General features: G+C 53.2%; 2 pseudogenes; one reads left to right on the forward strand and one right to left on the reverse strand.

The window, feature by feature from the left end:
* LOC106723127 overlaps positions 1–4,792 on the reverse strand; it is a 216,340-nt pseudogene that overhangs the window by 133,554 nt on the left and 77,994 nt on the right.
* LOC106723128 overlaps positions 1–4,792 on the forward strand; it is a 10,009-nt pseudogene that overhangs the window by 2,268 nt on the left and 2,949 nt on the right.

The following is a 4,792-nucleotide window of genomic DNA, read 5'->3' on the forward strand; positions in this document are numbered from 1 at the left end:
GAGATGCATCTGTGGATGCACGACAAGGTATGGTTGGCCTTCCTGACCGCGTCCCCACACTGTCGGCCCATGTTCATATTGGCATCAATAATGACTCCAAGATCCTTTTCTGCCTCTGCGCTGACGAGAAGGGAGTTCCCCAGCCTGTAGGTCTGCTGCTGGTTCTTCCTCCCCAGGTGCAGCGCCTTGCACTTGTCAGTGTTGAACCCCATCCTGTTCTCATCCACCCACCCCTGTAACCTGTCTAGGTCCCATTGCAGCCTATTCCTCCCTTCTAGTGTGCCCATTTCCCCCCACATTTAGTGTCGTCTGCGAATTTGAACAGGGTGCTTTTTACCTCCTCGTCCAAGTCGCTGATGAAGATGTTGAACAGTGTGGGTCCGAGGACCGAGCCCTGGGGGACTCCACTGCCCACATCCCTCCAGGTCGAAAATGACCCGTCCACCACCACTCCCTGGGTGCGGCCCTCTAGCCAGTTAGCGACCCATCTGACTGTGTAGGTGTCGACACCACAGTCTCCTAGTTTTTTAATGAGAATGGGGTGAGAGACAGTGTCGAAGACCTTCCTGAAGTCCAGAAAGACTACATCCACCACGACACCCGCGTCCGAGGATTTTGTGACGTGGTCGTAGAAGGCCACCGGGTTGGTCTGACAGGATCTGCCTCAAATGAACCTGTGTTGGTTGCCCCTAAGCATGCACTCCGCTGCCGGCTCCTCGCGGACGTGCGTCAGGATAACTCTCTCAAAAAGCTTCCCTCGGATTGAGGTAAGACTAACGGGCCTATAGTTTCCTGGGTTCTCCTTCCTCCCTTTTTTGAAAATGGGAACCACATTGGCCCTTTTCCAGTCCTCTGGCACCACACCAGAGCACCACGAGTGCTCATATAGCCATGCTAGGGGTCCCGCAATGACCTCTGCTCATTCCCTCAGCACCCTGGGGTGGAGATCGTCAGGACCAGCTGATTTGAACACGTCCAGTCCTTCCAGAAGTTCCCTGACTAGATCCTCACTGACCCTAGGCCCAGGTGCGCCTCCCCCGGGGCCTGAGGGGGTCCTGGCGGACGGGCTGATCTGGTCCCTGCTCAGGAAAATGGAAGCAAAGAAATCGTTAAATAGGTTAGCCTTGTAGTCTGGTGCGACAACCAGATTTCCTAGTGTGTCTTGCAGAGGCCCCACATTACCGGGTGCCTTATTTTTGCCCCCTATGTATTTAAAAAAGGACTTCTTGTTGTCCTTGATCTGGGTCACTAGTCCCAGTCCCATCTCCGCCTTGGCCTTCCTGACCGCCCCCCTGCAGCACCGAGCACCGGAGGTGTAGTCCTCCCTGGTGATGCCCCTCCCTGCCATTGGGTGTACACCTCCCTTTTAGCTAGGAGACTTCCCATCTGCTTTTGGTGAGCCATGGGGGCTTTCGCGCCCTCTTGCCCCCTTTGATCCTTGTTAGGATTACATCCCTTTGGGCTTGGAGGATCGTCTTCTTAAGGAATGACCACTCCTCTTGGACACCCGACTCCCCTCCCCTCCGGGGATGCAGCACTCCCTCCTACCATTGTATTCCCTTGCCCACGTTCCCCACGTATTCTAACCCAGAGGTCTCCAGTGTCCTCCTTGGATGCCAGTCTCAGCTTGTAGGGAAGTGTAGCTTTCCTTGACATAGAGAGCTACACCCCGGCCCCTTTTTTCAGCACGATCTTTCCTGTACACGGTATAGTCATCTATACCCATGGTCCAGTCATAAGAGGAGTCCCACCAGGTCTCCGTTATCCCTATGAGATCATAGTCATTTCTGTTTAGCAGAAGGACCATTTCCTCCTGTTTATTCCCAAAGCTTCTGGCATTAGTGTACAGGCAAGTAAGTGTGCCGTTGGAGGCCCTAGGCTTCCTTGCACTCAAGGAGGAGCTCTGTTTCGGGGCTAGGGTAGGAGTAGGAGGGGTAGCATATGAATTGCATCCTCTCGTTGGATAAGGAACATCCTTTCATTTGCCCTGGTTATGTTGTTCAAGGAGGAGCTCTGTTTTGGGGCTAGGGTAGGAGTAGGAGGGGTAGCATATGAATTGCATCCTCTCGTTGGATAAGGAACATCCTTTCATTTGCCCTGGTTATGTTGAATTCCCCTGTCTCCCAGAAAAAAAGTTTCTTTGTCATCCACTGCTTATGGATGGTTTTCACTGCCAAATATGCTCGCTTTAAACCTTCACTGAGAATAAGTTCATTATCACTCATTTTTCAGTGGAATACCAGAAAAGATGAATGTTATCCATTCAGAAGTGTATGCAATATCTCTTCCTTTTGGTACCTTGAAAACAGTAAAAGCTTTATCTTTCTGCCACCCTGGTACATCATGGATCACTGCATCTCCATGCCTGTCCCTGGTTAATACTCTTTCTAAACCAGGGAGTGGTTGGTGCTTTCTTTTCTATGACCATCCCTCCTCCACCCGGGTGACAAGGACCATCGTCTAGTGAAGGTTTCTCCCTGCAGCGCCTTCTCTGTCTAAATGCCCATCTTCCCTTGTCCACCAAGGCCCTAGTAGAAACCTAGAGATCATGGATCCGTTCTCCAAATCCCGGTTGGTGATTCTGCATCCAGTACCCAGTTGTTAACCCTCTTTACCCACTGCCCCAAACAGGATATCGAGGTCCCACACCTGCCTTAATCTGCAGCATCCAGCAAGGCCAGGGGCAGCTCTGGGGCTGTGATGATGAGAGCCGTGGGAAAATCTCCAGGTCAGAGGAGCGGCTGCCGGGTGAGTTGTGGCTGACCCCTCCACCCTACTCCGCTCTCAGAAATGCTCCGTGCCCAGAGTGACGGGGGACCTGGACACTGCAGACCTGCCCTGTGCTGACCTCAAAACACAGCACGTTATGCTATAATGTGCCCGGGACGTGTTGTTCCTACTCCCTGAATTTCAACGATATGAAGACAGGTGGCTGTTCCCTTCTTCTGCCTCTAATGCCACGTGTTGGGGGGCAATCAGGTTTGCTGTCTTGATTTTATTCAGCCCAGATCTGGTTTCCCTGGGAAACCATGACCTTCAATTTCCATCTTCATTCAGCCATGTAAAAGTTCCTTCCCCAGCCCAAGGTAGCTATATGTCTCTACCACCTTCTTCCAGGGCATGATGGGATTTGTAGTCCCCCCATGGAAATCAGGATGGTGTGCTGCAGCTTTATGTAGCCGTCAGTGTTGGACAAGAAACAAGCCGATGCTGTCCCTGGCTGCTCCTGATCAGGTTGACCTGGAACCCAGGAAGTGTTTCATCCTGGTCTCAGGCTGCATGAAATGGCTCCATGGCATGGGTGGGATTCAGAAGTTTTCAGGTTGTGGGGGGAACTGAATTCCCCATGTTTTGCGCCAGATTTGCCCCCCTTTATTTTTGTCTCTGGGGCCCTGAGTGTCATGAACATGCACCTTCCCTTCTTGTAAGCACAGTGACAGAAAGGGATCTTGGAGTCATTATTGACTCCAAGATGAACATGGGCCACCAACGTGAGCACAAGGTCAGGAAGTCTAACTGCAACTTGTCGTGCATGCACAGATGCATCTCGAGCAGGTCCAAGGAGGTGATGCTCCCCCTCTTTGCGGCACTGGTCAGGCCACAGGTGGAGTCCTGCGTCCAGGTCTGGGTGCCGCACTTCAGGAGGGATGTGGACAGCATGGAGAGGGTCCAGAGGAGGCCACCCGCATGATCGGGGACAGCAGGGCAGGTCCAAGGAGGAGAGGCTACGGGACCTGTACCTGTTCAGCCTCCACAAGAGAAGGCTGAGGGGGGGACCTGGTGGCCATCTATCAACTCACCAAGGGCTACCAGCGGGGAATGGGAGAGACCCTGTTGCCCCGAGCACCTTCTGAAGTAATGAGGAATAATGGCCATAAGTTGTTAGAGAGTAGGTTTAGACTAGACATCCGAAGGCGTACTTCACAGTCAGGGCAGCTAGGATCTGGAACCACCTTCCAGGGGAAGTGGTGCTGGCTCCTACCCTGGGAGTCTTTAAGAGGAGGCTTGATAATTACCTAGCTGGGGTTATATGAGCCCAGTTTTCATTCCTTCCCAGGGCAGGGGGTCAGACTTGATAATTTACTTAGGTCCCTTCTGACCCTACATCTATGAATTTATGAATCTATGAGGCCTGAGACTAGCACAGAGTCCAGGTTCAGGCTCATGCCAGGGCCTTAGACCCATTGCAGACTCCTGTGACAGGGAGGCCACCTGGGACCCAAGAGCAAAGGAAAGCTCCATGGGTTCATTCCCTGCACCAGACCTTGCCCTGGAGGCAGGCAGGAAGCACAGCCCTGCTCCTTTCAGAAGAGAGAGCCACGGCTCTAAGTCCCCTCCTCCTCAGCCCATTGCAACATGAAGCTATTCAGGTACTGTCCTAACACATGTGTCCCACATGCACTTCTCCTAGCAGGGCCGGAGGTGATGGAGGTGACAGGTGGGCCAGAAACTCTGAGAGTCTGGCTCTAAACTGCACCAAGTAGGGACCATTAGCCCAGAACAAGGACCTGCCCCTCCTTCACGCCCAGCACTTGGGGTTTTGGCAGGAAGACCTTCATTTATTGAGGGAACACAAGTGCCACGGTCCAGGCCTGCTCTGAGGCCCATCCCAGCAAAAGAAATAGCAGCGTTTACCCCTTGCCAGCAGGGTAGTGGCTAACCTGGAGTTTCTCTTCCCCATGCAGGAGGTGCCTGGCTGCTGAGCAGAGCTGTGGAGCAGACTCCTGAGGAAGGGCCTGAAGACCTGGAGCCACCATGGACTTCCCCAGGGCGTTTGGGTGAGATGGGCTCC

Source organism: Alligator sinensis, unplaced genomic scaffold (assembly GCF_000455745.1).
Source record: "Alligator sinensis unplaced genomic scaffold, ASM45574v1 scaffold968_1, whole genome shotgun sequence".
NCBI lineage: Eukaryota > Metazoa > Chordata > Crocodylia > Alligatoridae > Alligator > Alligator sinensis.